Source organism: Moschus berezovskii, chromosome 9, assembly GCF_049115385.1.
Source record: "Moschus berezovskii isolate FMDL1 chromosome 9, NW_MosBer_1.0, whole genome shotgun sequence".
Taxonomy (NCBI): Eukaryota; Metazoa; Chordata; class Mammalia; order Artiodactyla; family Moschidae; genus Moschus; species Moschus berezovskii.
Genome location: NC_142468.1, coordinates 103,814,196 through 103,827,564, shown reverse-complemented (window position 1 = coordinate 103,827,564; position 13,369 = coordinate 103,814,196). Strand labels below are relative to the sequence as shown.

At 39.2% G+C, this 13,369-nt stretch overlaps 1 pseudogene; it reads right to left on the bottom strand.

Moving 5' to 3' along the window:
• Nucleotides 1-7,829: 7,829 nt before the first annotated feature.
• On the bottom strand, nucleotides 7,830-8,816 carry LOC148776838 (olfactory receptor 11G2-like; annotated as a pseudogene).
• Nucleotides 8,817-13,369: the final 4,553 nt, after the last annotated feature.

Genomic DNA, 13,369 nt, shown 5'->3' with positions numbered 1-13,369 from the left:
CTGCTCCAAATAAGAAACGTTAATAAATCAACATGAAGAAATCATAGTTAAAGGGACTGACAAAGAGGTGTCAGGACTCTCTGCTGTGCTCAAAAGATAAAGGTGTTGTGGTTCTGATATAGATTGAATCTCTAGGGACCTGTCTAAATAATGATATCTTCTTGTCTTCAGATGGATAAAGCATTTATTGCTGCACAAAAATTAAGATTGCACTTTCTTTGCCACAGGTTCTTCTGGGATTTGTCCTCTGTAGCATTATGGAAGTTCTCCTCCAAGCCAATGGTTCATTAAAAGTTAAACTATTGCATATTCTCTGAGGAATCAGTAAAGAGCAGTGACTATGACTCTGAGGCCCTATTGTTTACAAATCACTTGCCCATCTGAAATATGGATTCCAAAATTAGCCTGCAATAAAAAATTAAAAAAAGAAAAAACAAAAGTTTCCAGAAGACACAGTTTGAGGAGAAATAAGATACAATGTGTCACAAAAGATTCTTATAGGAACATTTCAAAGATCATTGGGCATATTTTGGAGGATAAGGAAGTGATGGGCAGAGAACCCAAAGAGGCAAATGTTGAGGTGAAGAAACTGCAGGACACTGAGGATAAAAATTTGGAGAATTTGGAAATAGCTTACGGCATTGTTTTCTTGAGATATGAGAGAAGTATTTAAGTTCGTTGACTGAAATACTTCAGAGGCACACGTGACTTCCTGATTAGTATGAGACATCAATATTTTTTACCCTTCAATTTTTACCTTAAGCCATTTAGGGTTTACCTAGTATACTAAAACACCCAGGTGTGAAAGAAAACTCGTATCATGGAGCATAAAATAATTGAGGACATAAGGAATATATGCCTTGGAACGTTGGTCTGTGAACCACAAGCTGCTTATGCATGCACATGTGCTCAGTCACTAAGTCGCGTCAGACTCTTTGCGACCCCATGGACCACAGCCTGCCAGAATCCTCTGTGCATAGGATTTTCCAGGCAAGAATACTGGAGTGGGAATATTTAAACGTAAATTGCTCACACTAAAATTGTCATTCCATGGTGGTTCAGACAGAAAAGAATCTACCTGCAATGCAGGAGATCCAGCTTCAATCCCTGGATCTGGAAGATACCCTGGAGAAGGAAATGGCTACTCACATCAGTATTCTTGCTTGGGAAATCCCATGCACAAAGGAACCTGGAGGGCTATAGTTCATAGTGTCACAAAGAGTCAGATAGAACTGAGCAACTAACACTTTCAAACTGAGAGACTAAAGGGGAAAAAGATTACTTAGACTTTTATTACCTTTTAGTGATACTACTTCAGTCCTTAGAAACTCTTAAAATATTGCTTTGATCTTGTTATTTGTCTGCTTAAAAACCACCACTGGTTTCCTTATGCAAAATTTCCCCAGTTCTCCACAAATAGACTTCAAATGCCTTTCTCATCTTACCTTTTCCTACTCCCTCTTTCAGATAAATTGAATAACATTTCATTCTGTGAGTACCTTTCAGTTTCTCATATTTGCATCTTTGTGGTCATTTTGCTTATTGGAAATCCTCATTACCTCCCTCTGTACCTGCAAAACCCCATCTATCCTTCAATCTCTAGTTCAGATGACATTTTCCCATAATACTTCTCCTTATTCCCCTAATGGAGCACATTTTCCATCTCTGAAATTTTATTTAACTGTATTTGCATTTTTCTTATGATACTCATCAGAAACTTCTTTGTGTTGTCCTTAGTTATACACTTATTTTTTCTCCCTTCCCAGGTTATAAAGTGTCTGGAGGCAGGCAACTATTATTGTTCAGCTTTGAACTAGCAAACGGATAAAAATACATTGCATTTATTGGCCCTCATGAAATATTTGATTAAATGGCATTTTTTTGGCTATACGAGTTTTGTTATTTGTAAAATCAGCATCTTTGACCCAAAGTTATGGCAGAAAGTGAAGAAGAACTAAAGAGCCTCTTGATGAAAGTGAAAGAGGAGAGTAAAAAAGTTGGCTTAAAGATCAACATTCAGAAAACAAAGATCATGGCATCCGGTCCCATCATTTCTTGGCAAATAGATGGAGAAACAGTGGAAACAGTGGCTGAATTTATTTTGAGGGGCTCCAAAATCACTGCAGATGGTGACTGCACCCATGACATTAAAGACACTTATTCCTTGGAAGGAAAGTTTTGACCAACCTAGACAGCATATTAAAAAGCAGAGACATTACTTTGCAAACAAAGGTCTGTCTAGTCAAGGCTATGGTTTTTCGAGTAGTCATGTATGGATGTGAGAGTTGGACTATAAAGAAAATTGAGCGCCGAAGAATTGTTGCTTTTGAACTGTGGTGTTGGAGAAGACTCTTGAGAGTCCCTTGGACTGCAAGGAGATCCAACCAGTCCATCCTAAAGGAAATCAGTCCTGAATATTCATTGGAAGGACTGATGCTGAAGATGAAACTCCAATATTTTGACCACCTGATGCAAAGAACTGACTCATTTGAAAAGACCCTGATGTGGGGCAAGATTGAAGCCAGGAGAAGGGGATGACAGAGGATGAGATGGTTGGATGGCATCACTGACTCAATGGCTATGAGTTTGAGTAAACTCTGGGCGTTGGTGATGGACAGGGAAACCTGGCATGCTGCAGTCCATGGGGTTGCGAAGAGTCAGACATGACTGAGCAACTGAACTGAACTGAACTTGAACAAAGTAAAAAAAAAAAAAAAAAATTCAAGGTGCATTGCAATATTACTCTACATCTACAGATATTAAGGAGATTCAGCCAGGGAGAGCTCTGATGCTGTTGCTGCTGCTAAGTCGCTTCAGCTGTGTCTAACTCTTAGCAACCCCATGGACTGCAGCCTACCAGGCTCCTCCATCCATGGGATTTTCCAGGCAAGAGTACTGGAATGGGGTGCCATTGCCTCCTCCGAGGGAAAGCTCTATATAGGTTAAAATCATTATGAGAGACTTCTTAGAAAATTCATTCAAGAAATGATTTGAAATGTGACATAGAACAGTCCTACTCCAAGTGCAGTTAAAGGATTAGCATAGTCCTCAAATTGTTAGCTGTCTGTGATAAATTCAGATACTAAGATGAAGCATTTAGAAACTTTCATAGTTGACTAGTTTGTGATGTGTTGAATCTAATAATATAAAAGTGAGCTATATTTGTGTTTTCATATTTCATTTTCTAGTTTTTTTTTTTAATTTTATGAAACTGTTAATCTTAGCTGCAATGAACTGGGTTCTTTCACTTCAGTTAAAGGCACTGACTTACAAGACAAGTAGAATTCAAACTGAATGATGAGGGCATTCTAAATAGGAACTGTGTTTGGGTACACGGGTTGTTAGGCTGTGATGTGTATCTTTGAAGTTGATAAGAGAGGAGAAAAAGAGGGCAGTGGTGGGTGGGAAGAAAGCCTTACTTAGGGTAAGGAAAATGCTTTGGTTAAGCCAGAGAGTTAACGAGGAAGAGGCAGAGTAGAGACGGATCAGATTAACAAAATGCTCCCCTAAAGGAATGTCTCTGAAAGACCACGGTGCAGAAAGACTGCTTCCCGAAGTGTCTTTTCTGTTTGTGCTGCTTCAGCGGAAATACTATAAACTATATGTGCCATATTAACAGAATGTTATTTCTCACACATCTGGAGGCTGGGAAATCCAAGATCAAGGCGTCAGCAGTTAGAGTATCTGGTGAAAGCGTGCTTCTTGTTTAGACAGCCTTGTTAACACTGTAACCTTACATGGTGGGAGGGAGGAAGGAGCTCTCTGGGGTCTTTTTTCAAAGGGTACTAATCCCATTTATGATGGCTCCACTCTCAACCGATTCACCTAAAGGCCCCAAATCCTAATAGCATACCATCACACTGGGGGTGTGGATTTCAACATTTGAATTTCAGAGGGACACAAACATTCAGGTTATAGCTTAAAGGTTATAAAGATTCCAAAGAAAAGGAGTATAGCCATCCCTCCATATCTATGGGGGGATGGTTTCCAGGATCCCCTAAGGTAAAAAGCCAGGGAATGTCAAGTCCCTTACATAAAAATGGCACAGTATAGTCAGGTCTTTGATACTGCAGATTCTCTACCCCCAGGGCACCAGACACAGAGGGCTGACAGTATTTTCAGATTTAGCAGTGGAAGCAATCCTGATTCACAACTAACGAATTGTTTTGTTCTGAAATGTGAGAGCATTTATAAGATAGAACACTGGGTTGCCAGATTTCTGTCATGCAGCAACAGAAACATTACATGATATTGAATGATATCTGTACAGTGGAGAAGAGTATTTTCAGGAAGTGCCCGATTTGAAGGCAGATTCCTTTCCTATCAAAAGTCAGAGAGGTCTGTGATCCCTAAGAAGCAGAACAGAGTGTGTGGAGAGAGAGAGAGAGAGAGGGCATGAGAAGAGAGGAAGCGGGGTGAGGAGTGCAGGAAACTGCAGCCTGTAATTCTGCGTGTCTCATGTTCTCTTATACAAGGACATCGGTGTTTAAAACTGGTGATTCAGTGTCTGCATGTTCATTTGCTCATAACTCATGTCATGTCTCTGTCAGTCATATTACTAAGAAAACCATCTTGTTCTTCAACACAGTAACATCTCTGCTTTGTGATTCAGCAACATCTGTGTTATTGATATACTCTTCATTTCTCTCTAATCCTTGTATACAATGTTTTGACTTGTTAACTCTTTATTATACTGCCCACGTTTTCAGCTACATTATAGTAATTGGGAATTTGGGATAGAAAATTAACTTCCAAATTAGAACTTGTAATGAGAGCAAATTCCCTGTGAACTAAAGCATGAAGTATTATAATGATGGAGATATTTTAGGGTTTACTCTTTGCTAGACTCTCTGATAAGCAGATTGATTCATTTCATCCTCACAATGGCACTAGGAAGAAAGCTCTATCACTATTGCTTATTTAAATATGAGTTAATGGAGGCATATACGAAGTCATTCAGTCAGTGGAGACAGAATTTGAAAAAGTTTGGTTCTGACCGTTACCACATAGTGCCTGTTAACTGCAAATTATTTGCAACCTGCTATCAGGAGAGTTAAGTAGCCTGTGTAGTGAATATTTGTGAGCTTCCTGACCTACCTCTGATTTTAGTTTCAGAGGTGGTGGGCAGTCCCTTGGGAGCTCAGAATTAGTCTTATGGCATCCCTCCCATCTCAAGCCCTATCCAGGAGTCTTCCTGCTTTCTTCCCAGGGCCTTTTCTGAAGACATAGTGGCTCATTTGGTGCATCAGTCAATGTGTTTTTGGAAACATGAGTAGTCAATATCTCCCTGTGCAACCATGGTTAGTCAATAAATATCTTAGACCTGTGCCATTCACACGGACCATTCTCAGAGGTTCTCGTGGAATCAGATTTTCATTGGTCATAGTGGCTTCTTCTCCTTCCTCATTCCTACTGCCTGAAACCACCTTCTATTAATAATAAACTGCTTGCACCCAAGTCTTTTCTCAGCTTCTTTTATGACAACCCAAAATTGTAAACCATTTGTTACAAAAGGATGTATTATCTGTTAGATCCACTCACTTTCACAGTAGAGTGATCATTATTTCAAATTATTTGTTCAGTGTCCCAACTAGAAGCTTATATACCCAAACAATGCAAAATATTGAGGTCAGAACTGGTGAATGGCAGTCTTTATATCTGAAGTGGGAGAAAAGCAATTGTGAAAGAGGATGTGTGAAATAAGTCCATGTGAAACTTCAATAAGAGATGTGTTCTTAGGCACAGCAGCTTTAGGAAAATGTGCATATGTAAGTTGAGGATCCAGAAATTGAACTATGCATGCTTGTGTGCCTTTTGGAAAGTCTTCATGTATCTCGGGGGTAAACAAGTCCCAGTTTCAAAGACTTAATTCTCTAGAACACTGTAAACACACACACACACACACACACACACTCCCAAACCAAAATTAAACTAAACACATGGTATTTTGGCTATAAATCGAGAAAACATAATTTAGTTTATGTCTCAGGGAAAGTTGAGAAGGAGAGCCATTGTAGAAGGGCTTTGCCAAAAGTTATAGGAGGTGACTTTCATGGAGGAGCTGAGATTTTGATTCCAATAAAGAACATGAGAACAAAAAATTCATTAACATTCAAATTTAATTAGTATTTATTATGTACTTTCTATGTACTGTTTTAGGAACTTTGGACTCATGATTTATTAAAACACCACACTAATTGTTCTCTGGGGGTGGCAATTACCATTTTAATTTTAGTTGAAATGAAGTTACCTACCAAATTCACAGTTGATTAATGGAAGAATTGAGTTCCTACCAAGATCTTTTGATTTTAAGTCTCATATCCTTTCAAAGACATCATAGTAAGATTGAAAAAGAAATCTATTTCTAGCTTTTTAAGGAACATCCATACTGTTGTCCATGGTGGCTGTATCAGTTTACATTCCTACCAACTGTGTAGGAGGGTTCCCTTTTCTCCACACCCTCTCCAGCATTTATTGCTTGTAGATTTTCTGATGATAGCCATTCTGAGTTGTGTGAGATGACACCATCTTGTAGTTTTGATTTGTATTTCTGTAATAATTAGTGATACTGAGCATCTTTTCATGTACTTTATAGCAATCTGCATGCCTTCTTTGGAGAAATGTCTCTATACATATTCTGCCCATTTTTTATTGGGTTTTTTTTTCATGTTGACATGCATAAACTGTTTGTATATTTTGGAGATTAATCCCTTGTCAGTTGTTTCATTTGCAAAAACTAAAAACAGAACTACCATATGATGCAAAAATCCCACTCTTGGCATATACCTGGAGGAAATCATAAACTGAAAAGATACATGCACCCCAATGTTCATTGCAGCACTATTTATAATAGCCAAGACATGGAAGCAATCATAAATGTCCATCAACAGGGGACAAGATAAAGAAGATGTAGTACTATACATAATGGAATATCAGTCAGCCATAAAAAAGATCAAACAATGCCATTTTCAGTAACATGTATGGACATAGAGATTGTCATATTGAGTAAAGTAAGTTGGATACAGAAAAACAAATTTCATATGATATTGCTTATATGTGGAATCTAAAAAAACAAGGGTAAAAATGAACTTATTTATGAAACAGAAGTAGAGTCACAAATGTAGAAAGCAAACATGGTTTCCAGGAGATAAGCGGGGGGTGGGGGTGGGGAGGGATAAATTGGGAGATTGGGACTGACATATACACACTACTATATATAAAACATAACTAATAAGAACTTGCTGTATAGCATAGGGAACTCTACTCTGTAATAGCCTATATAGGAAAAGAATAAAAAAAAAGAGTGGATATATGTATATGTATAACTGTTTCACTTTGCTGTACGCCTGAAACTAACACAACACTGTGAGTCAACTATTTTTTATGAAAATTTTGAAAATATTAATAAAAAGAGAAAAAAAAGAAATCTAGCTAGAAGTTAAACAGAACACAAGGTTTCCCCAACTTCGTCACAAAATATATGTGTCTGATATGATGTTGACTGAAGTTTTCCCTAACACTAATCCTGGCTGCCCACAACCCTGCGCAAAATTAGTTGCTTTTTCCTTGTGTCTCATATATTGTACATATATTGGTTAGAATATTTATTGCATTTAATGTTAATTATTTTCTTACTTGTCTGCACCATTAGGATGCAATTTGAGGAAGAGATCGTGTCTGCTTTATCTTCATAATTATGCTCACAATACAGTGCCGAGTGCAGTGTCTAACATGGAGGAGGCATTCAGTTTCTATTTACTGAGTGGATGATGGTACACATGTGTGAGAGTTCAAGGATGGCCATTTTATCCACATCATACTAAACCAGATTATCCCACATTCCTCCTGCGCCTGCTGCCAAAGACTTTTAAAGAAATTTTAAACTTTCCCAGAACTTTCCAGAGAGCTTTTTTCATATCCTTATTCCTGAGACTGTAAATCAAAGGGTTGAAGAGTGGAGTCAGCATGGCATAGAACAAGGTCATGATTTTTGGCAACAAGGTGGAGCGGCTGGATCCAGGGCTCACATGCATCACCAAAATGGTCCCGTAGAATAGCAACACCACAGCCAAATGGGACCCACAGGTGGAAAAGGCCTTCTGTCGACTGGATGCCGAGGACTATCGAAGAACAGCAAGTAGAACCAGGGCATAGGAGATGAGAATGAAAAGGAAGCTAAGGAGGATGATGAGGGAGCTTAGAGTATAGCTGGTGAGCTTGGACATGGGAGCAGGAACACATGAGAGGGTCAGCAGTGGGCCTGAGTAATATACAAAGTGATCAATTGCATTAGGACCACAGATAGGCAGCTGGGAAATAAGAATAACAGGCACCAGATACCAGAGAAAGCCACACACCCAACAAGCAATCACTAGGTTGAAACAACGTCTGCCAGTCATAATTGTGGCATAATGCAGAGGATGGCAGATAGCAAAGTATCGATCAAACGACATTGCTGAGAGAAAGAAGCACTCAGTGGAGCCCATGGAAAAGAAAAAATATAATTGAAGGAAGCAACCAGTGAAAGAGATGGCCTTGCTCTCTGAGAGGAAGTTGATCAGTGTGTTTGGAACAGTGGAGTTGACATACCAGATCTCCAGGAATGCAAAATTCCCCAGCAGGATGTACATGGGGGTGTGGAGATGCTGGTCCCAGCACACAGCACAGATAATGGATCCATTTCCTATGAGAGTCAGGAGGTAGATGATGGAGAAGAACATAAACAGAATGACCTGAATCTCCCTGCTGCAGGGAAAACCCAGAAGGATGAATTCAGGCACTGATTCAGAATGGGATACTGATTGGGAGATGTTCATTTAGTCTGTAAGCTGTGCTGCAATGAAACATTATTATTGTGAAGCCAAATACAAACAACTGAGCATAACATACAAGGCCCTTCACAATCTGATCTTCATCTACTTATTTAACTTCACCTCTTGAGTCCTATGTCCCAGATAAGAAAAGAATAATCACATTTTTGTCAAGTGACATGCTATTCTTCCCACCTAAGATAGCTGTTGCTCCTCCTTTTGGGTTTCCCGCAGGTGGCGCTAGTGGTAAAGAACCTGCCTGCCAACGCAGAAGACGTGAGAGACAGGGGTTGATCCCTCGGTAGGGAAGATCCCCTAAAGGAAGGTCATTTTGCCTGGAGAATCCCAAGGACAGAGGAGCCTGGCAGACTGCTGTCCATAGGGTAGAAAAGAGTCGGACACAACTGAAGGAACTTAGCATGCACACAAGTAGCACCCCACACACCTTCCTTTCTGCCTCCCTCGCTTTCTCCCCTCCCTTTCTTCCCTTCACCCTCCCTCCACCCTCCGTCTTTCCTTCCTTTCTTCTTTCTTGCCTATCCCTTCTGGATCCCTTCCTTTCTCTTTCTCCACCTTTTTACTGTTTATTTACTTTTTTTTTTCTTTGATTGAATAACTTGTACTTGAAATCTACACCGTTTACTGATTGCCACCCTCATGAAATATTACTGGACTTCACCATCATATAGTAATTCTTTGTTTTTTGCCATAGCATCTGACATATGTGTATGTAAATTTATACTATGCCTTCTTGTAACTGGTCACTTTTCTATCTCTTTACCAGTCTGAGCTTCAGGAAGGCAAAGATGTATTTTTCATCTCCATAATATGAATTCCGAGCACAGTTCAGTTCACTTCATAGGCATGCTAACATATTTCCTGAATCAACATTAAAGAAATGAATTGCTATTTTTTAAAGGTTGAAACAGCATTCTAAAGTGTTTTCCAGAAGGAATGAGAAAACACTCTAAAAGCTACAGCATTTTTCTACACTAAAGAATTTTCACTTTATACTTTGCATCATTTTTTTAAATTTTGCATGTCTTAATATACCTACTAGACTGTAAACCTCTGAAGACAGAGGCCAAGTGTTAATCATCTTTGATATTTTTTGGTATCTACTACATCAGCTGGTGGGCTTCCCTGGTGGCTCAGAGGTTAAAGCGTCTGCCTCCAATGCGGGAGACCTGGGTTCGATCCCTGGGTTGGGAAGATCCCCTGGAGAAGGAAATGGTAACCCACTCCAGTATTCTTGCCTGGAGAATCCCATGGATGGAGAAGCCTGGTGGGCTACAGTCCACGGGGTCGCAAAGAGTCGGACACGACTGAGTGACTGAACGGAACGGAACGGAACATCAGCTGGTAAAGAATCTGCCAGCAATGAGGGAGACCTGTGTTCAATCCCTGGGTTAGGATGATCCCCTGGAGAAGGGAAAGGCTACCCACTCCAGTATTCTGGCCTGGAGAATACCATGGACTGGGGTCACAAAGAGCTGGACATGACTGAGCAACTTTCACATAATTTTTTAGGCAATATGTACATTGTAATTGCTTATTAAATGAATAATTCGTTATTTCTGCCCCCCCATTTGAATTTTAATTCAGATAACTTTCCACTTGAAAGCCTTAATCATTTCACATATGCAAGGAAAGAACCATACCATTGGACCTTGAAAAAGAAAGTGGGGGACAGATGCGTGCAAGGATATGGCAAAAAGAGATGATGGATCAATGTGGTATGAGACTAGAGTAACCAAATGTGCCAATTCACCTGGGACTGGACTCATTTCAACCCTGAAAGTCTTGTAACTCAGGGAACCCTCAGCCCCAGGGAAGCAGGGATAGCTGGTCACCCAAGTGAGGTCCAAATTTGACCCAGCTACCTCACAAATGCATGTGCACTGGTCCCCTTGGATCTTACTGAAGTCCCTCCTTTCTCTTATTTGTCCGCAGAGAAAAAGGAAAGGGCTTCACCATGACCATGAGAGTATTCAGAGGACGTAAAAACGTACTGAGAAGACACTTGGGAAGAACAGTGGGGCTGTCCAGATGGACTTCCAAGAAGGCTGGATGTCCTATGCAGCCAAGTACACTCATTATCGACTGATGTCACACTCCAGAAATGCAGGCTGTGTGGAAATACATGGCCAAGGTCCTTGGGTGGGTAGATGCAGCCCTGATACTCTTTCCACTCAGTAATGCTGCGTTTTTTTAACCCACATTTCCTTTGACTAACTCTGCTTTTTTCTCTTCTTATGGTTATCTGAAGGGAGTTGATTCTTTCAATCAAATTTCTCTGAAGAAGAAAAAGACTCCATGAAGACCTTGGCAATGGGGAAATATAATGGGAGGAAGCAGCAGCCAGTGAGACAGATTGACTTGGCATTGTATTTAAGAAGAAACTGGGGCTGGTATTCTGATCTAGATTGAGTTGATGATTTTTCAAAACATTTAATGATCTGGTTTCTGATGATCAATATACTGAAGAAAACATATAGCAACCTTGGAAAAAGAAAGACCTAAAATAGTTTAATTTGGTTTCCTTACTTAAGGGAAAGAAATACTTTATTATTCTTGAGGGACACTCTGGTATTGGTATGAACCACATTGATGTCTGACACTTCCTTCAGAAGAACTTTGAATGTCTCCCTGACAGTCGTTAGCCCTGGTTTGGCCAGGATCTGTGTCTCTTTCTCTTCTTTCTAAATGCAGTGATATCATGGAATCTATTTTATCAGATAAAACCATTGTTATGATTTCCCAAGACTTGATTACTCAGTAGATAGACAATTATATATATACATGAGCAAAAACAAAACAGAGTTAGTATTCTTTTAGTTTTAAAAAGAATTGTGAAACATTCCCAAACTGATTTGCTTTTCCTAATTCCTTAACCTACCTGGACTTCCAAGTGGATGGTAATTATTGTAGTTTGTCGTCGGTTTTGTCTCTCTGAAACAATGTAAGAATATGTAGATACAGCTCCTATAAGTGGAACCAGGGAAGCAATACTTTTAATCCTATTTGACATCATCTCCTATGAATTGCTAGTCATAACTCAACTCTTTTCTTGCTTTCAAAAGAGAGCATACTGTTACTTAGAGTTGTGAAAAAGCTAGAAAAAGGATCCACCTATACTTAACTTCCTTTAATGCCAAACGCCACAGATTTGCCTGGGAATTGAAGTTATTTGGATTTTTGGCCCTCAGATCTTTTATCAAGAATACCACCACCACCACCAACACCGAGAAACAAATTTAGGATTATTTCTTGAGGAGAAAAGAAAAGATAGGGACATGATGTGATTTCTGCATACCTGGGAGCTATGCTCAGGAGGAACTGAGTCAGCTGTGTCCTTGCTTCTTAGCTCCTACCTCAAAAGTGTGATTCCCAGGACTTTCACTGAAAAACAAACCTCCTTTTGTACAATTAACTTGGCAGTTACTGCCAAGATTCTCGTCAGGGGAGATGTCTGGAGGATGATGAAGGTTAGACTTTGGGAGTGGTTTCTAGCTTCTAATTTGGAAGAAAGGATTCAAGTACCATCTACATAAAGTTTTTAATCTAAAAAAAATGGAGTTCTGAACCAACACAACATTGTAAAGCAATAGTTCTCTAATTAAAAACAAATTTAAAAAATGGAGTTCTGGAGAGCATCTTATTCTCTATTTTTGATCAGTATTTCCAAAGATTTGGTTCTTTGTATATTTTGAAAAGTTGTCCTTTGGGAAGGCTAGTCTCTCAGGTCAATATCTGCCTTTGCCATCTGTGATTAAATACCTTTTAGAGAGCAACTAGGAAAAATAAGTAGTTGTGTGAACTGAGCATATGGTTGTGTCTTCTGAACTCAAAGTTAATTATGAAATATCTTTTTATTCTGTAAGACCTCAGTTCCTCTAGGGAAAGGTGGCAGCCATATAATCAATCACCAGAGAAATGTAGAAAGTTGAAAATGTTTTTCTTATGAGGAAAAAAAAGGAAAAAACTTAAGGAATATGAGATCTTTCTAGTGGTGCCATTATGGTTTATTTTTTGTTTCCTTCAGAATCAGTGGTCTAACTGTATTAGCTCTGTACTATCATAGTATGAGGCCTTCCTAGGTAGAGCTAGTGGCAAAGAACCCGCCTGCCAATGAAGGAGATTTAAGAGACATGGGTTTGATCCCTGGGTCAGGAAGATCCCCTGGAGGAGGGCATGGCAACCCGTTCCAGCATTCTTGCCTGGAGAATCCCATGGACAGAGAAGCCTGGCAGGCTATAGTCCATAGATTCACAGATTTGAACACGACTGAAGCAACTTAGCACACATCATAGTATGATGAGGTTTCTGTTAAGATTCTTGAAATTATTCCCAATATTATTCTAACATTTTGTGTACAAAAAACAATTATCTTTTTTGATCAATATAATAGGCCCAATAATGCTATTCCAAAAATATCTTCCCTGAGGTGTTACCTACATATATTTTCAGAGTCACTCTCTGAATGACCATTTATTTCTTTAAACAAAAATCACATTTCATTTAGGTTGAAATAAACTTTACAAAATTAAATTTTTCAC